The sequence below is a fragment of the Zootoca vivipara genome, chromosome 2 (genome assembly GCF_965207765.1).
Source record: "Zootoca vivipara chromosome 2, rZooViv2.hap1.1, whole genome shotgun sequence".
Taxonomy (NCBI): domain Eukaryota; kingdom Metazoa; phylum Chordata; class Lepidosauria; order Squamata; family Lacertidae; genus Zootoca; species Zootoca vivipara.
In genome coordinates this window covers 108,661,102-108,681,859 of record NC_142584.1, presented here as the reverse complement: position 1 = coordinate 108,681,859, position 20,758 = coordinate 108,661,102, and the positions used below count along the sequence as shown (strand labels likewise).

Below are 20,758 nucleotides of genomic sequence, written 5' to 3'. Positions count from 1 at the left end.
TTGCTGCAATTTATGCAAACTACCCAAATCGGCACCAGTTCCATCCATTTTGCAGATTGCAAAGACCTGGGCAGCATTAGCACAGAGTCTGAGGAATGCTCACGTGAGCTGCTTCCAGTTTGGTTTGCAAAGTTCAGCGCGTGAGGGGCCTGATCTTTGCAAATTCCAGTGCAAACTGACCTGATCCACAGTCCAGGTTGGAATGCTGTTAACCTTTGGATTTTGCACGTCTCCGGCTTTTGCAAAATGTGTGTTTTAGGATCAAATCTGTTTAGAAAGGTGTGTTTTGAGCGAAAATATTTAAATACACACACACACACACACACACACACACACACACACACGCCCCTGCAGATTTTCCATACTGACATTTGCAAACTGTTGCAGAAATGGGGTGGACCTGTACGTGGATTGATACAAACCCGAAACAGACTGATCCATCCATTCCTGTGTGTTATGCATGCCTCCAAATCCCATCAATTGAGTTTTCTACTGCCCACCCTGGATTTTAGAGTTTCCTCGTTTTCTTTCCATGCAGTAGAAATCCTCAATTGTTCAATTCCCAAATGCTTTCCAAAGTACTTGGGGGGGGGGGGGAGAACACCCCATGCACAGCTTTCAGTTCCACATCTTCTCTAGTCTTCTATACAGTGGGTACCTCGGTTTACAAACAGTCCTGTTTACGAACGCCTCCGTTTATGAGCGCTGCGGACCCAGAAGTGTTTACATCCGGGTTCCACAGCCTTGGATGCGCAGACGCGATCTGCGCAGCTCGCACATGCGCAGAAGCACTTTATTGGCGCTTCAGGCATGCGCAGTGCAGATCGCTTCCGGGGAGCGAATGCCTCCGTTTACGAATGCCTCCGTGGAACAGACTGCATTCGTAAACCGAGGTTCCACTGTACTGTATTAGGGGTGAGCAGACTATGGGCTTTTGGGATCTAGTAGAAACCTGTGGTAGGAGGACGCAGGTGGCGCTGTTGGTTAAACCACAGAGCCTAGGGCTTGCTGATCAGAAGGTTGGCGGTTCGAATCCCCGCAACGGGGTGAGCTCCCATTGATCGGTCCCTGCTCCCGCCAACCTAGCAGTTCGAAAGCACATCAAAGTGCAAGTAGATAAATAGGTACCGCTCCGGCGGGAAGGTAAACGGCGTTTCTGTGTGTTGCTCTGGTTTGCCAGAAGCGGCTTAGTCATGCTGGCCACATGACCTAGAAGCTGTCTGCGGACAAATGCTGGCTCCCTCGGCCAGTAAAGCGAGATGAGCGCTGCAACCCGAGTCGTCCGCGACTGGACCTAATGGTCAGGGGTCCCTGTCCCTGTACCTTTACCTAGAAACCTGTAATCCCTCAACAAGAGTGTGCAGAAGAGGGCAACCAAGATGAGAGAAGAGTGGAAACTAAGCCTTATGAGGAGCAGTTGAAGGAGCTGGGAAAGTTTAGCCTGGGAAAGAGGAGACTGAGAGGAGATAGCTGTCCCATGGAAGATGGAGCAATCTTGTTTTCTCCTGCCCTGGAGGGGAAGACTTGAACCAATGGATTCAAGTTACAAGAAAAGAGATTCTGATTGAAACATCAGGAAAAACTAAGAGCTGTTTGACAGTGGAACTCTCTCCCTCGGGAGGCTGTGGACTCTCCTTCCTTGGAGGTTTTGAAGCAGAGCTTGGGTGGCCATCTGTCATGGATGCTTTAGCTGAGACACCTCCATTGCAGGGGGTTGGACTAGATCAGGCCTCCCCAAACCGCCCTGGCAGGTGCTTTTCCAGCCATTCTGCCATTATTAATAGGGGGCGGGGGGATAGGGATATACCGGTAGGTGCAGGTGACAAACACAAACAACCAACCTCCAGAGGGAAAAACAGGGCTCATATGGCAGGACTCTAATTGGCCCATTCCGGATGGAGGCATCCTAGGCAACTGCCTGGCCAGGTGTAGTGGCTGACATGAGCTGCAATAAGCCAGCTCCCCACCGATTTATAAAACCAGCTTATAAAAAAATGAGGGGCTATGTGTTTGCATCTCTCTCTCTCTTTATATAGATCGTGGAAGCATGCAAGAAAATTGTTGAAACTTCATGAAATTACAAAACCGTATTTTTTAAAAAAAACAAAACAAAACCCAGAACAAATGAAGAACACGGAAACAAATCAATTCTCTAAAAACAGAAGCACCGTCAGCAGGAGGATAAGGCTATCGGTGGCTACTACTAGCCACAATGACTATCTTTCACCTCCATTTCTCGCACCCTGGGGAAGGTCACACTCGGTGCTGCTAAACAGGGTGGTTTGACTTCACCCCCCCCCCGAGGCACACTCCATTGCTTCTCGAAACAGACAGGTGCCAACAACCACCATTGCCAAAGGGAAGCATGACTCTGAATGGTAGTTGGTGAGATTCGAAAGCGGGGAAGAGAGACTGGCTTGCAGGCTTCGCACGGGGGCACCCGGGTGGCCGCTAAGATAACAGGCTGCTGGACTAGATGGGGCCCCCTTTGGCCTGATCCAGCAGAGCTCGTCTTAAGTTCCCCCTCAAGGCGTCTTAGCATTTTTATTCACAGATGACACCCCCCCCCGCTGTCCCCTCCATAAAAGGTAGCTAAGTTTCCTCCCATCATCTAGAGCAGGCATCCCCAAGCTGCGGCCCTCCAGATGTTTTGGCCTACAACTCCCATGATCCCTAGCTAACAGGACCAGTGGTCGGGGAAGATGGGAATTGTAGTCCAAAACATCTGGAGGGCCGAAGTTTGGGGATGCCTGATCTAGAGAGCCTAGTAATCCTTGCTTACAGATCTGCTGGGTTCCGTGGTGAACTTCCAGCTGTTTTCCAAAACAGAAGCACAACACGGTGTTCTCCGAAAAGAAGAAAGAGAAGGTTCTTTTTATTGTATGTGGTGGTCCTTGTAGTAAGGTTAAAGCTTACTGGGGAACGATATACAATGAATTGAAAATGTTTAAAATACCGTATTTTCCCGTGTGTAAGATACCCCTGTGTATAAGACGCTCCCTATTTTGGGGGGACTCAAAATTAAGAAAATGCACAATGCACTTCTTTGGCGATCACTCGTAGCCGAGTAAGATTGTCTTCCATAAACACAGTTTTAACAATGAGTTCATAGGTGACTGTGGAGGCCCATTCTGGATCCACACGTCCTTCCACAGTGGGGACACTGGTTTCCGGGCGGGAGTTGATCACGATGTGGATTTGCCAAGCGTGCCTTCCTCTTAGCACGTTTCTCCCTTGCATCCCGAGTTCGAGTGTCTTCAAAGCCTATGACACCTTTGGTAAAGGCTGTTCTCCCGTGTATAACACCACCCCTTATTTTAAACTTCAAAAAATTAGGAAAAAATGTAGTCTTATACATGGAAAAACACAGTAACTTTTATTTTAAAACAAACCAGAATCCTTCCTTTTGGGAATTATAGGGACAGAACTACCTAAATTGTATATTTATTCATCTATGCAAGAATGTTACTTGCCCAAAAATGGAAAGAAGACGTCCCAGCTGTTTTCCAAAACAGAAGCACAACATGGTGCTCTCCGGAAAGGAATTTCCAATTTCTGCACTAAAACTAAAAAAATAATAGCCAGCTTGACAGGGATTAAGCTGATGTGTCACAAATACTTCTTCAAGGCAGGGACACCCTGCCTCAACTCCACTTCACGGTGGCCCAACATTTCTATATATTTACGTTGTATCATAAGTGGAGGAGATGCTACAATCCTACATACACTCAGGGGAACTTGCCTCTTGAGTAAGCTAGCATAGGTTTTCATGTAATTACAGTATTTATTGGAGCACTTATGCCCACCTTTCTAAGGCAGAAGGAAATTCAGGGAGGCTTTCGAATGGGGATGTCATAAATAATAACCTCCCTTTCTGATGTTCAGCGGTGAGTGTCACAGCAGCCATCCATACACAAGAGGTACTATTCTGTTCTGCTTTTATTCATATGCAAACCACATGCAAGATGGAAGAGTAGGATACAAATGCTTTGAAGGAACCAATAAATAAAACCCAGGGTTTGCGAATGTAACCCACCTGCAAAAAAAAAAGGGGGGGAGTTGCTACAGAATATCAATTGATGGTTTGGCGGGTGGGGGACAGAAAATCAGGAGGAAACGAGAAAGTGAACAGAGGACAGTGGTACCTCGGGTTACAAACACTTCGGGTTACAGACTCCGCTAACCTGGAAGTAGTACCTCGGGTTAAGAACTTTACCTCAGGATGAGAACAGAAATCGCGCGGCGGCAACGGGAGCCCCCATTAGCTAAAGTGGTACCTCAGGTTAAGAACGGTTTCAGATTAAGAACGGACCACCAGAACGAATTAAGTTCGTACCGGTAACCAGAGGTACCACTGTATTCTGAGAGGGGCCACTCTAAACTGCAATGTTTTGTTACAGGTCTTGCTTGTAGCAGTAATAATAGTAATAGTAATAATAGTAGCAGTATACCTGAAAGAGCATCTCCACCGCCATCGTTCTGCCCAGACACTGAGGTCCAGTACCAAGGGCCTTCTGGCGGTTCCCTCATTGCGAGAAGCCAAGTAGCAGGGAACCAGGCAGAGGGCCTTCTCGGTGGTGGCACCCGCCCTGTGGAACGCCCTCCCACCAGAGGTCAAAGAGAAAAGCAGCTTACTGTACCAGATTTTTAGAAGACATCTGAAGGCAGCCTTGTTTAGGGAGGCTTTTTAATGTTTAATCAATTATTTTATTTTTCTGTTGGAAGCCGCCCAGAGTGGCTGGGGAAACCCAGCCAGATGGGCGGGGTATAAATAATAAATTATTATTATCATTATCATTTTAAAAAAACAACTATTATTACCAGTAGACAGATCCCTGTCCCCAAGGAGCTTACAATCTAAAAGAGGCAACGTGGAAGGCAACAAAGTAGGGGGTGGCAAACCTCAGGATCAGGGGCCAAGTGGCCCTTCGGGCTTTCCATCTGGCCCCCAGCACGTTCCCCAAGGCATGCCCCTCACCAGCCCTGTCTCCACTTTATACTCCAGTCCTTGTGCCTGGCTGCAACGTGGCCTTCAATCCTGAGAGTGACCTTTGCTTGCCTGAATGGGTGCATGTGTGTGTGTGCGTCAAAACATCTTATCTATGTGGCTGGAATGTAGCTTATAGTAGGAAGGTAAGAAGAGCCGCTGTCCTCCCCGCAAAATTACCTCCAGCCCCACCAATTGCTACCATGGAAAACCTAGGTTTCCCTTGTTGAAACTTGGGTGTGGGGGGCAGGGTTTCTCGCGCCCTGCAACCGAAGAGCGAGGAAGGAGGAAAAACAGCAAGGAACCCCAATTCCCCCTTAAAAATAAAATGTTGTATCCAATGTTAATCCTACTCAGAGTGCACTAATTTAAGTTCATGAGCACAACTGAAGTTATTGATTTCAGTGGGTCTAACTCTGAGTAGATGCTCAGCTCTTAGTCTCCTCTTTTTCACCTAAACATACCCAACTCCCTCAACCATTCCTCATAAGGTTTGGTTTCCAGAACCTTGATCATCTTGGTCACCCTCCTCTGCACACATTCTAGCTTGTCAATCCCCTTTTTAAATTGTGGCACCCAGAACTGGGCAGGTGTGGGCTGACAAAGGCAAGCGGGACTAATGCTTCCCTTCATGTGGACACTATACTTCTGTTGAGGCAGCCTATAATAGCATTAGCTCAACACATATATGGTCCATTGACTGGTGTGGTTAAGGCAGTGTTTCTCAACCTTTTTTGGGCCAAGGCACACTTGTTCCATGAAAAAAATCACGAGGCACACCACCATTAAAAAAGTTAAAAAATTTAACTCTGTGCCGCCCTATATTGACTATATAATTATGACTGTAAGAAACACTTGCCAATTGCTGTGTTGGTTGCAATCTCCTGTAATAAGGCTTCACAAGCCGCTGATTTCTCTGCCAGCACAATCCTTTGCTCAGCAAGTGTTCAGGTTGAGCTCATCCAGCCAGCTTCTTTAAGTTTGTCTAAAACCACCCTCCCGTGGTGGTGGCTGTTGAGAGCTGCGCTCGCTCCGCGTCGTGACCCGGCCGGCTTCCTTTCCGGCGGGTCAGTGTTGCTTATTGGCGGCTGCCAGGCACGTGACAATGCAAATCGCCCTTCTCGTCGCGGCACACCAGCCAGCGTCTCGTGGCACACTAGTGTGCCGCGGAACAGCGGTTGAGAAACGCTGGGTTAAGGCATGCAGGTTTGCCTGCTGTTCAGTTCTGTGCTAAGATAACCCACCTTAGGAGAGTATGATGCAAGGCCAAATGACAATCTCACTTATCTTTTAGATAGAAATACACAACCAACAGAGATCTCTATATTTGTTGTTTAGTCATTTAGTCGTGTCCAACTCTTCGTGACCCCATGGACCAGAGCACGCCAGGCACTCCTGTCTTCCACTGCCTCCCGCAGTTTGGTCAGACTCGTGTTCGTAGCTTCGAGAACACTGACCAACCATCTCATCCTCTGTCGTCCCCTTCTCCAAGTGCCCTCCATCTTTCCCAACATCAGGGTCTTTTCCAGGGAGGTGGCCAAAGTATTGGAGCCTCAGCTTCAGGATCTGTCCTTCCAGTGAGCGCTCAGGGCTGATTTCCTTCAGAATGGATAGGTTTGATCTTCTTGCAGTCCATGGGACTCTCAAGAGTCTCCTCCAGCACCATAATTCAAAAGCATCAATTCTTCGGCGATCCGGAACCAATTGTGTACTTAAACCGAGGTACCACTGTAATCCAGAGGTGCATTTTAAATAAAAGGACATATTCTACTCATGTAAAAACATGCTGGTTTCTGGACCATCCGTGGGCCGGATTGAGAAGGCGATTGGGCCACATCCGGCCCATGGGCCTTAGGTTGCCTACCCCTGTTCTAACCCCTGCGATACTGTACAGTATTACTGCTTTGGCATTCCACAGCCATGTTTGATCCTCCCAAGTTTTCCATCCTCCTTAATTTCAGCCCCACCTTCCCACGAACCCCGTTGCACAGATGGCAGTTATGGACCAGAGGTCCGTTTAGTGTTAATCTTAAGAGATTGGAGATGAGAGGAAGCAGACTCTGAGCGAGCCGGCCTCCCGATGTTAACACAACCCTTATCTCCGGCGGCTCATTCCGGTCAAAATGCAGCAACAAACAGCGCTTCCTTTGTTTTGGCCAAGAAGCGGTTCTCAGCGGGAAAGGGGGATGGGGAGGAACCCCCTGCTTCACCCAAAATCCCCACACAGACACACACACAGAGAGAGAGACTATCCTCCTCACGGGCTGGGACAGCGAAGTCACCAGCCAAGGTCAGCGAGGGTCACTAATGGAGGCCAGTCTTGCAGCTGGGGGCGTTTAGCCAAAGGAAAGCAGGACCCCACAGAGGAAGGCCGTGCAAGCCAAGGGGAGCAGCCAGGATGCGCTAAGGCGGAAAAAATGTGACACATGTTTCTGTTTAAATTCATGTCGGAGGGATAAAGAGGAGGGGTGGGCGGAGGGGAGGGAAGACAAGAGAGAGGCAGAGGGAAAGGAAAACAATGGGATTTGCAAGCAGCAGAGATACCCAGAAGGTTGTCTCGCCCCTCTGCGCACAACGAGGGCCTCCGCCTTCTCCTCAGCCACCACACACCCAAACTCCACAAGCAAAAGCAAAACTAACTCCCAAGGCTCCTTGGGGCAACTGCTCTAGGGGAATATTTGTGAAGCAGACACAGGAAATAGTTTTCTCCCTTGCAAAAGGGAGAATCTCTTTTCCGCGGGCAAGCAACCAGAAGGCAGGCCTTTGGGGTTTGCTGGTCCCATGCTGCGGGACGCTCTTCCAGCAGAGAGTCGGGCATTTAGCTTTCGGGTATCCCTCAAGGAGGTTTTCATGCTGTGCCTGCGCTGTTATTCAGACCATTGTTGAGAAGCCTGTCCAGTCCCTTTGATGATTCCTCTGTACTGCTTTTGATGGCTTCTGTGATGTTTTCAGGAAGCGGCCAGGCCTGGCTCAGTCCACCTGGGTCTTCTGTTATGAAGGCAGCGGTTCACCAGAGTTTCAGACAGGGAGTCTTTCCCCTGCCCTATCAGGAGATGCTGGAGACCAAGCACTGACGCCTTCTGGATGCAAAGCAGTTGCTCTGCACTCACTCATCTACGCCTTTCCAGTACTTTTCTGTTGTCCCGGAGGGTAGGATCCAAACCAACAAGAATCAAATGACAGCTCCAACTAAACCAGGCGTTGGCAACGTTTTCTGCCCGTGGGCCGGAGGATTCCCACAGACTATCATCCGTGGGCGGGACATGGGCCACACAGGCGCAGAAGCGATTTCCGGTGCCGTGCTGCCCATGTCCCAAACACTGGAAATGGCTTCTGCGCATGTCTGCGGCTGTGCATAAGCGATTTCCGGTGCTGGCTGCCCATTTCCAAAATGTCTGCAGCACCAGAAATCACTTCTGCGGCTGCGTAGACGCAATTTCCGGCACCGATCGGCGAGTCCCCGCGCTGCGCTGGTTTACCGCAGCGCGCGGAGGACTTGCCAAGCGGGCGGCTTGGTTCACGGGCGGCCCGTGGGCCAGATAAACGACCTCCATGGGCCGGAGGTTGCCGATGCCTGAACTAAACGCTGGGAAGAACATTCTGATGGCAAGAGCTGTTTTACAGTGGAAGAGTCTGTCTTGGAAGGTGGCAGGCTCTCCTTCACTGGAGATACTTAGAGTTTGGATTGCACAGAAATAAATAGAGCAGGGCCACATTCACACCGCATATTTAAAACACTACGATACCACTTTAAACAGTCATAGCTTCCTCCAAAGAATTCTGGGAGCTGTACTTCTTCAAGGGTGCTAAGAGTTGTTCCCCTCACAGAGCCCCAATTCCCAGAGTGGTTTAACAGTCCGATCCCTCTCCCCAGGGAACTCTAGGAATTGTATCTTTGGGTGAGGAATACGGTTCTCCAAGCAAACCGGAGCATCCTTCATAAACTACAGCTCCCAGGATTCTTTGGGAGAAGCCACGATTCTTAAGGCGGAGCTGCAAATGTATGGATGTGGGCAAGATGAATCTGTCAAGATTCCCTCCTGCCATGCAGCAGCTGTGCCCTTCTTGTTAACTCTACACACAAAAAGCAGCAGGGCAGCGGCATGTCAATCAAAAATTAAGCAGGGCTCATGTTACAGTTCCTGAAAAATAATACAATATGCTTGAGAGGCTGTGTGTCATAGTGATGCGAGTGCCAGACTAGGCCCAGGGATAATCGAGGGTCAAATCACTGCTCATTTCGGAAGCTCATCAGATGTCATTGAGCCATTAACACACCCAAGAGGTTTGGTGCCATGCTAAAACCGGAGGTGGCAGAAGCTAGCTATGCTCCCTGGAAGAAAGGCAGGATGAAAATATAGCCACTGTTCTAGCAACAGCAACACATCTGGTGTAGAACCACCAAACTCATGTTTACTCAGACATATGTTGAATAGAACTTATTCCCCATGTTACCTGCAGGCAGGGGCTGGACTGGAATCTAAATTTGGTTGCTGGTGTGACTGGGAGTCCTAAGAGCCAAATGAAAACAAAATACATTTGTACCTTGGTTTGCGAACGCCTTGGTACTCAGACGTTTTGGCTCCCGAACGCCGCAAACCTGGAAGTGAGTGCTCCGGTTTGCAAATGTTCTTTGGAACCCGAACGTCTGGTGTGGCTTCCATGGCTTCTGATTGGCTGCAGGAGCTTCCTGCAGCCAACTGGAAGCTGTGCCTTGGTTTTGGAAGTCGAACAGACTTCCAGAACGGATTCCGTTCGACTTCCAAGGTACACCTGTAAAACCAACTCGGCAAACTGATGTGGCTTCCACATCTTCCGATTGGCTGCAGGAGCTTCCGATTGGCTGCAGGGCAAAAAAAATCGGCAAGAAAAATAGAGATCGTCTTAAGTTGGAGCCGTGAAAGAGCTCACTTCCGCTTCCCATGCACATCCCCTGTCGAAACCTTCAAGCCCACAGAGATTCCCGCCACGAGCCAGCTGGAATTATTTGTCCCTGAGGTGGACTCTACATTCTCCGTCTCAGTGTGTTTGTCACACACACACACACAAGTTTATCAAGAAGCAGTTTAGCTAACCAACAGCAAAGCAGCTCAAAGCACCAGCCTCCCCGGACGCACATATCGACACACACTTTCCCCAACAGGAATCATAAAGCACAGAAGCAATCAGAGAATGAACAGCAAAAATACAACACCAAGCGAGAAAAACCAGGAAAGGGCCTCTGGGTGGAATATAAGCCTTGTCAAGAAAAGAAATATGTATTTGCCACTTCCTTAAAAAACATGTTTCGGCAATGGTTCCTTCCCTCCCCATTTTGCCTCCTGACCTGCTAACTCATTGTTTCTCTGCTGTCTAAGACCAGAACCGGAGCTGGCCGTGACATACCTGCGCCCCAATTCCTTCCTCTCTCCAAAGAAAAGGCTGATCCCGATCCAGCGGATTCTTTTTATTGGTTTGGTTTAGTTCTGATCATGCGGGATCAGAAGTAATAAACTCGGGACTTATTGCACTCCTCCTCTGCCTCTTGAACTCTTGAGTACAGTCAGCTCCACAGCTGGCCTGGAGAACTGTCCCACCCATTGCCAAAAAACTGTTTTAAAATCTTGGGAAGCCTAGGGAGGACGCTTCAAGAGCAAAGTTGGCAGGCTTTAATTGTATATCCACAAATGAACACACAGAGGCACCTCTAGCTGGGAATGTTTTCTGTACCAACCCACCTGTCAGGGCTTTGCCTGAGTCCAGACCCAACTCTGTAAATTGATTTCAAAGACACAACTGAGCCCAAACCAAGTTATGTATTTGCTTACGGCATTTGCATCTAGCTTTTCCTCCAAGCAGGGATGTGGGTGGCGCTGTGGGTTAAACCACAGAGCCTAGGGCTTGCCAATCAGAAGGTCAGTGGTTCGAATCCCCGCCACGGGGGGGGGGGGCTCCCGTTGCTCGGTCCCTGCTCCTGCCAACCTAGCAGTTCGAAAGCACATCAAATTTCAAGTAGATAAATAGGTACTGCTCTGGCGGGAAGGTAAACGGCGTTTCCGTGCGCTGCTCTGGTTCACCAGAAAGCGGCTTTGTCATGCTGGCCACATGACCTGGAAGCTGTACACCGGATCCCTCGGCCAATAACGCAAGATGAGCAGCGCAACCCCAGAGTTGTCCGCAACTGGACCTAATGGTCAGGGGTCCCTTTACCTTTACTTTCCTCCAAGGAGCTCAAGCCAACGTATAATAGTTATTACCCTGACCTCTCACTTCACCATCACAACAGCCCTGTAGGGCAGGCTAGGGCTGAGAGAGCAGGTGAGTGGCTGGCCCAAAGCCATTGAGACAGGTTCCTGACCACGTGAGGCAACATTAGCCACAGGACTCCCCCTGCTTGCTCTAACCACTACACTGACAGGTGAAGCAATTTCTCTTCCCAAACTTGGCTTTCAACCCCCTGACATCTCCACCATCTGGGTATCCTTGGACCTGCACTGACTTCACACACTTAATCCCCATAGCTGCCAAGTTATCCCCTTTTTTAAGGGATTTTCCCTTATGCTGAATAGGCTTCCTCGCGAGAAAAGGGAAAACTTGGCAGCTATGCTTAATCCCACACCCCGTATAACTCTATCATTTATCTAAATGAATTTCCAGAACCAAATTGCTTTTTCTGTGCAGCCTGAGCAGGAGAAAAAGAGGTCAAAATAGGTCAATAAATATGTATACTGTCCCTGGGTCGCATCAAGCGACTTTTCTTCTTTAACTTCTCAAAGTTCTTAACCTAGATTCAAGGTTGTCATCTGAACTAGCCGGATGCTTAATCAATCACAGTCAGTCCATCAGAGCCGTCTTCCCTAAAAATAGCAACGAGACATTCACGTTTTGGCGACTGTAACCTTGATTTCAGGAGCCATTTGGTGCCTAGCTTATATATCTGAGTCTCTAACAATATTGTGATAATTAACAGGGCAGCCCTATACATGGCTTCTAAACAATAAGCTCCACTTATTGTGGAGCTTACCCACAGCCATGGGCACCACAGGACTTCCTTGCATGCACGCACCCTGTGTACAACCATGCCCCCAGGTAAGTAGGTATAGAATAGCAGCCTTCGTTAATAAGCAGAATACAAAAAAAGCCCAGTATCCATAAATTATTTGGAAAATCAATTTGACAAGCTACAAACTTTTTACCCGCTGAGATCAATACATTCCTACTGTGCAAATATTTCAATAAATAACAAGGAGAAAACAAGAGCCCATCAAACACACTGCAGCCGACAGCGTTCAGCCTCTTTACTCCCGGCTTCAGCAGCCACTATGATGGAGAACACCATTAAGGTGAGGAAGCTCACCCTGGAACCAACAGGACCCCAGAGAGAACGATTCAGGAAGGAGCATCGGAAGTGTCGTATACCATTGACAGCCAGCTCAGTGCTAGGGAAGGGCCAGGGCAGGGCTGTGGCTCAGTGGTAGAGAATCTGCCTTGCAAGCAGAAGGTCCCAGGTTCAATCCTGGACATCTCCAGGTAGGAGATGGGAGAGAGCCCTGCTGGAACCTGGGAGGGCCGCTGCCAGTCAGTAGATGGTACAGAGCTTGATGGACCAATGGTCGGTTGAAATACAGGGCAGCTTCCTATATTCTTATGTGCCACCCATTCTGGCCGGCAGAATGTTAGACTGGAGTCTTCCTAGCTGTTCCTAGAGAGGCCATGGATTGAACCTGGATGCAGAGCACATACTTCCTTCCACTGAGCTACAGCCTCTCCCCACCACCTTAGCTCAGAACGTTCTAACCCAATCTCCACTGGGTCTGACCTCCGGGGGTCAGAGGCAGGCTGGCAAAGCCCACTCTCAGCAGAAAATTCAGGGTGCGTTGGCACCACCTAACCCAACCTACTGTGTGCACGTCTTTTGGAAATCAAGCACCATCTGCAACACACTCCACGCTGCTTTCCTTCTCACCACAACCCCAGAACACAGTGATTTCAGCAACTCTGCAACGCCCTGGAACTTTTAAAAAGTCTTCTGGCAAAAGTTTCACCCAATCCTACTCCTGCCAAAAAAGGAACCCAGGAATCCTGGTCAACAAGACACTCTCGGTTGTTGTTGTTTTAAGTGTCACAAAGTCTGGGGATGAAGATGACACAGAAGGCCAAAGGAAAACAGCTGGATGAGGCTGGGAGGACCTAGCCGGCAAAAGCCAGGACTCCTGGGTTTCACCAACGCAGCTGAAGCCCCTCTGGAATTCGCCTCCTGCCTCTCTCATTAAACAGGTGGATTTGGTTGTGCTGTGCCCTGTCTGGCACTTTTCTCCAACCAGGTATGAACCATACCTGTATTTTCCCAAAGGATCCCCGTTCCAGCTTCCCCCTTCCCAGCACGCTTAGACGCCTCGCCTGCTCCGCCAGGAACTGGCTCCAATCCTCCGTGTGCCGCCACCTGCAGTCCCAGTCCCGGTCCCGGACCAGTAGAAACCAGGACTCTTGGCTCTCGATCGCCACCCACCCAAAAAAGCCACACCCCCACGAGCCTCTCCCACCCAGAGGAGCCTCGGCTTCCCCTTGTTCTGCTGGCCTGACTTACACACCCATCTCCCAGGATCTGGAAACCCAAGATCGCTCTTGTCATTCCCCACCGCCCCACTCCCCACTCAGATTGACCCCACTCCTCCTCCAAAGCCCCCTTGCTCTAACCTCCGGCTAGCTGCGCACCCCCAGAGCCCCCAAACTGTCCAAAGGACCCAGGCGTCCCGATTCCCTCCCACCCTGGGTCCTAGACCCAGCTCCCCAAAGATAGCCAAACAAAATTGGGAATAGACACCACCACCCCTGCTATGACCTATCCTACCAGACCCCGTGGAAGGGGTGGGACCGAGAAGTCCTCCATCCCAGAGACATCTCTATTGACATCCAGCCTGCTAGATCCCCTTCGCCTCGGGAACCCAGGCGTCCTAGCTCAGCCAGAGCCACCCACCCACCCAAAAAGAAATCACCCCGGCGCTCCCGTGCCCCTCTCACCTCTCGCAGGGCGCTTCCATCCACCAGGCGCCTCCCCGCCAGAGAATGTATGGGGGGGGGGGAGGGCGCCGCCGCTCTCGGGATGGGGAGCTTTTGTGGGGCGGGCAGGCAGGCGATCACAGCCCGCGCGCTTTCCCGGGCCCCGTCGGTGCCGGCGGGAGCGGGGAGCAGGGGTCCCGCCTGGGCTCCGTCACCCCCGAAAGCGGGCGCGGCTGGGCGGGGGGCGCGGCGCCGACTTCGCCATTGCTAGCGCAGCGCGGGGCTGGGATTTCATTGTCTCGAGGCTGGGGCGGGGAGGAGGGCGGGACTTCGGGACGCCCCTCCCCTCCCGAGGGGGTTAAAAGCAAGCGCTGACTCCCCCGCCCCCACCAGTTCTTCCCCACCTTCCCGCTCCAGTTCTTTGCTCCAGGTGGATTCGATCGTCTCCAAAAAGTGGGCAATATTGATAATCGTTAGATGGAGTGGAACTGAGGGGCGGGGGGGGGGAGTGGGACGTCACGTGGAGAATTCTTTTGTCACACTAGAATCCTTCTTAGAGACCCTTGTGGTTTAATGTGTATATATATTATTCCTTCCTTGGAGCCACACCCTTTCCCCGTGCTTAATTAAGTTTTTTTTATCGCCTGCCTTCCTGCTTAGAAATGGGATGTTATGTGTCCTTTTCGTAGGACGCAGCGAGCAAACAAGTGAGCGAGCCTTCCAGTTTCACAGAACTATTTTCTCTTACAGAATTTATATACCGCCCAGGCAGGGATTTACACTCCAACCCTGTTCAATTCTATGATTCTGTGATTAACCCTGTCACCTCATGATCCCTGATTATGTAACAACTAGCTGAGATTCGTCGGTGGGTTGGGGACCCTGCACATGCTTCCTTGTGTCTTTATCGTGCCAGGTATTCTGGGCTTGGCATTGAAAACAAATGGCAGTGCTGAGCTGTGTGTCCCTGATTTGGTGGGGGGGATTGGTCCCTTGGGATAAGGATATTATGATGTGTTTAGGATTGTTAAGGGGAGAGAGCTGCTCTCTTACCTTGGGAGGTTAGTGTTTTTAGGATGTTGGAATTGGGGGGGGGTGTTTTTCTGGAAAGTTGCTGCTTTCTGACGCTTCCAGTTGTAACATATAAAGTCCTTTTTTCAAATAATATTTATTCGTTTTTGAACAACACAAAATACAAAAAATCACCAAAAAACAAAAACAAGAAGACAAAAAGCAAAAAGAAAACATAAAAAAGAAAAACATATCAATTCTAACATTATTTACTTAACATTGCAGACTTCCTCAATTCCCCCCACACTGGGTCCATATTTAAATCCAAATTAAGCAGTTTTCATATTATATCTTTCATCATTTTACACGTTTTTATCATTATCTCTCAACTATTTTTATTCTAGAAACATCAACTATCTTAATCCTAAAATTCACCAATTAATCCAAATCTAACTTTTATTTTCCCATCCATCTACCTTCTGATTTCTCCCTTAGCCTAAAATTTATTCCCAATTTTTTTCCATAAACTTAAATATTACTTCTTCTATCCTAATAACATTTAAACACTTGAATCTAATTCAACATCTTGAATCTTGAATCTAATTGAATCTTGAATCTAATTCAACACATAACATATAAAGTCCTAAACAGACTGGAGCAAAAGGTTTCTAAATGATCTCCTTTAAGCGTTAGCATCTCAGCTCTCAAAGTATCCCACACCAAACTCACCTGGCACCTTTGATATTATTACCTATTAGATGTCAAGCAATCAATTAGAATTTTGATCAGCTGCAACTGCTTCTTTTAATGTAAAAGCTTTCTTGCAATTCTGATATTTTTGAAATAAAACTAAACAGATAAATACAAGTTATTCGAGAGTTGCTTTGAGCTTTATTATCAGCATAACAGATGCCCCCCACATCATCATCCTCCTTGTAGGAAATCTGTTGACTTATTGATTATTATTATTTTACAGGTGCAACTAGGGTTGCCAGACTCAATAGAGGACAGGACTTCTGTGCCTTTAATTGCCCTGCTCTCTTTTAAGTCTGGAAACCTTAAAGAGAAACCAGCAGACCCTTTATTCTCTTTCAGGTTTCCAGACTCAAAAGAGAGCAGGGCAATTAAAGGCACAGAAGTCCTGTCCTCTATTGAGTCTGGCAACCCTAGACGCAACCTGTGAAAACTTATCTGGTGCCCACAAAAATTGTCTGCACAGATGGTTTTCCTATTCTCCCTATTTGTGGATAGCCCTTGATGGTCATGTTGAGCTTCGGCATTTCTAGAAGGTGGTAAAACCACCGGGCGTGGAAAGGTCTAGAATCCATCCCGGAGACTCAGACCCACGAAGGCAGAGTTCCTTCCTGTCTTAAGGAAGAAATGGATATTCACTGGGAGCATGTTATGAAAAGGTACTGAAGAAGAGAGAGAAAATGTTAATGCCACTAGAAACCGAATCTGGAAGAGGAAACTGCACAGAGTTTTCTGGTGGAAACTCAGGTACACCTACTTAATGTAATGACATAAAAGTCCCAGGTAACGATAGCCCCTTGTGCAAAATCCCCAAAGCATTTTGAATGGAATAATGGCATTTACTGGCCAACAGGGTGCACACCTCCAGGCAAGAATATGAGTGGCCCTCTGGAAACAGGCACCTCCAAACTTCTGCCCTCCAGATGTTTTGGACTACAATTCCCATCTTCCCTGACCACTGGTCCTGTTAGCTAGGGATCTCATGGGAGTTGTAGGCCAAAACATCTGGAGGGACAAAGTTTGGGGATGCCTGCTCCAGAACATCCTGCAATTGTCCAGCAGACTCCAGAACATAGTGAAAGGAAGTAAATCTTTAAAGGCTACTGCAATCATCTGGTGCCACGAGAGGGAATTTTTTAAGGAACTCGTAAAGCAGGCATCTCTAGGAGCCCCTTACTCTTAACAACCCAATGCTTGCAGAACATGGAGAACTTACTGCAAAGACTTAAGAATTGCCAGGAGACATCTGGAAATGTAGTGGTGCCCTCTCCCCAAAACACAACTTCTGGAGAGACGCAGAAGTCTCTGATCTACATGAAGCGAAGAAACAACCAGTGGTTTGCCATGGATGCGACGCCTCCTATCAGAGAAAGCATTGGGACATTTGTCAAGCTACTTCCTGCCACCATCGCGAGATTGGGGCTCTGCTGTTGCTATATAAATAGATGCTTGGTGTGAGGTGCAAGAGGAGCCCACAAGCTTTTGTGATTTTGCATGTTCCCTCTCCTGGACCGCCTTCTGGTCCTGCTCTTCCTGCTCTCATAGCTTCCCTGGAGCTGGTGGTGGTCTTGCTGCTCCTCGTGGAGATGGCCCAGGTACTTCTCATCCTGGGGTCGCACGTTCTGCTCTTTGGCGCGCTCTCAGCGCTGATGTGGTCTCAGGAGCTCCGGAAGCTGCTGCTGCTCAGGGTGATGCTGAAGGTGGTGCAGCAGTTGCTATGGTAACTGGAGAGGTGCCCCTCAGAGGCCCCCAAAGCTTCCCTGTCCCTGCCCTGATCTTGGACTCTACTTAGGCCAGTCTCCCCCAACCCATCACTAGCTGAAATGAGAGCCAGTGACACATGCATAGGGTTGGAGTCAACGGAGTCCTACTCAGAGGAGACCCACTGAAATTAATAAGCCGAAGTTAGCCGGGGTCTGTTGATTTCAATGGGTCTGTTCTGAGTAGGCATTGCATCGAACCCATGCATAGCTGTTCCCAAGACTTTCCAGAAAGCTAAGTTAGAGGCAGTGCAGTCGGTCTGGCCCCAGACCTTTGTGGGTCTGTGGACTGCAGACCCTCAGTGGAACTCTTAATACTTCCAAGTGTGTGTTTTTATTTTAATGATTCCTTCAAAGGGCTTTTTTCCATTCTGGGTAATGATACTATTGGGTAGCAGGAACATATAATACTACACGCATACACAGTCCACATTGTGAGAACTGAAGTCTCGAGATTCTTTTGCAATGAACAGGCTGGGTGAAATGTTCTCCCAGTGGAAATGCCATGCCGTTGTTGCCTGGCCTAAATGTGGGCCAGAGGCGAATATCAAAATGTCTGTGGGGGTGGGAAGTGGAATGTGGTGAACTGACCACGGAGGACAATATTTACCGCAGTTCATGGAGAATATCGGCACTGGCGTTTTCCGCATGGATAGTGTTTTAAATCAACGCGATGGGCCTCATCAGTGTCTTTCCTAATGGAAGGAATCACAGCCGTTAGTGATGCCAGATGACTAGTATTTTTGAGCATCCATCCTGATTGGCTTGAATGGTGTTTACCTGTCTTCCTGTTAACCCCGTGTTTCTCCAACTCAGGCCCCTAGCAGTTGATGGACTACAACTCCCATCATCCCTGACCACTGGTCCTGCTAATCTAGGGATGATGGGAGTTGGAGTCCAACAGCAGCTAGGGACCCAAGTTGGAGAAACACTGCGTTGCTTCTCCCGCTACTTCCCTAACTGCAAAAGTCCGTTTTTTAAAAAAGAAAAAAGACTGAGTCCTCGGGCAAAAGCCTTTCTGCCCACTTTGATTGCACAAACCTAAAGTTGACTCCCGACAATTTGCAGGTGGCCTCTGTGGTGTTTTAAGGTGCTTCACATCAGTCATGTGACGCTGTCTCTGCTACTGCACCTCATTGCTCAGTCTCTCTGTTGCTCTTATCCAGAGAACAACAGAGCATCCCAGTAACGTGAGCATGATACCCAAGTCCTTTACCAAGCTCATCTCTGTGGAAACGAAGATAACAAGGTGACACGTCTGCACTTGTGGGGCTCCTCGCATTCTGTGGATCAGAACATGTGTGGGCTTCGCTCCCAGAGACAGGCAGGAAGGAGGGAACGTACTTATCAGTCAGCTTGTGTTTTGCTGTTTATGTTATCAGAGTGTCTGTTCAAGCCATCTGTGTGTGTGTTCAGATTTCCCACCAGCCCCCTTTTTTGTGGGTGTAATGTGTCTATGTGTCGACTTCAGGCTCGACTCTCTCCTGCAAGATGGGCTTGTGCCTCTGCATTGCGTAACTACCGGGTAGTTGTGCCTTTCCTTCTTCCTTTACTTTGTGTAGCCGGTTGACTTGGTGCGCTTATGCATGAGTATTGTGCTCGGTTTGATTCCCTGCGCTCCCGTGTTTTGTCTTACCGGGGGGGGGGAGGGAATTGCAAGGACCTGAACAAGAGCTGTGTTTGTGATGTTGGCTTGTTAATTGCTTGCCCACAGGTCTGGAGATGGAATCTAAAGCATGGGCAAGCGTGGGTCAGAAATAACTATGCACACACACACACACCACACAAACACACACAAACACAAACACACACACTGTTTCTGCAACTTCAGTTCCCATTGCCAAAGAGGCAAGCTCCACTGCCTTTTTAGCTGTGGAAAGTGCTCCAGCAAAATGGGTATCAGAGGCGGTTGCCAGGGTCAGGTCAGTAATGATTCACAAGGCGCCAGCAAAGTTCACTCTTTATTCAAAGAAACAAAACAGCTCAGGCCTAGTGAGCACAGCAACTCTTCCCAGTAGATCTTGCCCCAATGAGGCAGTTGCCAGGACTGAAGGTCCCCACCTTCCCACCGATCCTTAAGTCTTCTCCTCCCTTGGTTCATTCCCAAGCATTCAGAGACTCTTTCGTGTTGTCTGTCTTTGCTCCGCCCTCTTCATGCCTCTTTGGGTTCTGAGAGACCAGGGGAAATGCGAGCTGCCCATTGCAGGAGGAGAAAACACCGGTGCCTTTTCACCAGCCGGACTCATCTCTGTCTCTAGGCCCTCCTCCTTTCCATCCTCTGCTTCTGCCTCTTGTTCTAGACTGCTCTCTGTCACAGCCTCTTCCTGCTCACTAAACCCTGTTACCTTTTCAGCTTCTGACACCTCCTCCTCCCAGTCTTCTCACTCTCTTCCTCTGACCACTTGCTGTCACACATCCAGCAAGCATACCTGCCTCTTTCATGGATCTCGGCCTTCGTATTTTATCACTTGTGCTCCGCGGGCTGTGCTGGGATGCATCTGTGGCTTTTGTATAGCTCAGTTCTGAGTTTTTGTATAGAAACTGCACAACTATGATTGAGTAGCAATTTTTCTAGAAAAAAAGAGGAGCCAGGGCTCTCTTGCTCTCTTGGAATGGCAGTGGCGCCCACCTGAGAGGTGCCGGAGCTGAACTCCAGCTGTAAAAATAAATTTTAAAAGCCCCGGGGATGTCTGTTAGTCTTGCTGGAGTGTTTGCATTGCATTTAGAAAGTTTTCCTCGTGTCAGCGGGGATGGGCATGTAGACTTGCAGCTGTTAACTCGGAGAACTGCAGAAATTTGCAGCAGGTTGCATATAAACGGCCAGGCCCACAAGACAGACAATGTTTACTGTTGGTGGTTAAACAATGAAAAAGCAGACAACCTTGAGACACATGGGCATTCCTGCACAGAAAGGCCAAAGCTTTCATAAAATTGCATTCATAAAAATTGCCAGCAGGGCTGACACAGTGAAGAGGCCAAAGGCGAATTTATTTAGGGGGGAGGTCTCTGGGTCTGAACATGCAACAGGGAGTTCGAGAACTTCAGCTTCCATCGCTCCCTGCCAGAATGGCTAATGGGGAGGGATGATGGGTTTTGTAGTCAAACAACACCAACACAGAGTTGAGGGGGAAAAGCCACTTCAGTTTGCATTTAAAGAAAAACCTACCTAATCCACACTTTCTGAAAAACTATGTGAACTGAAACACCGCCATTTTAAAAAAATCCACGCTTCTCTGAATTTTGCAATGCAGTTCTATAGTCAAGTAAC

General features: G+C 48.8%; 1 protein-coding gene across 6 annotated transcripts in view; it reads right to left on the bottom strand.

The window, feature by feature from the left end:
- DDAH2 (DDAH family member 2, ADMA-independent) overlaps window positions 1-14,279 on the bottom strand; it is a 28,782-nt gene extending 14,503 nt beyond the window's left edge. Inside the window, exon 1 of one of the 6 annotated variants that reach the window (XM_060271152.2) lies at window positions 13,988-14,279. The gene's annotated coding sequence lies outside the window, so the exon portion shown is untranslated. Of the gene's footprint in view, window positions 1-10,372; window positions 10,557-13,303; window positions 13,442-13,987 lie in introns of those variants that run through there. The other 5 variants (XM_060271151.2, XM_088662733.1, XM_060271153.2 and 2 more) reach the window with 5 other exon arrangements.
- Window positions 14,280-20,758: the final 6,479 nt, after the last annotated feature.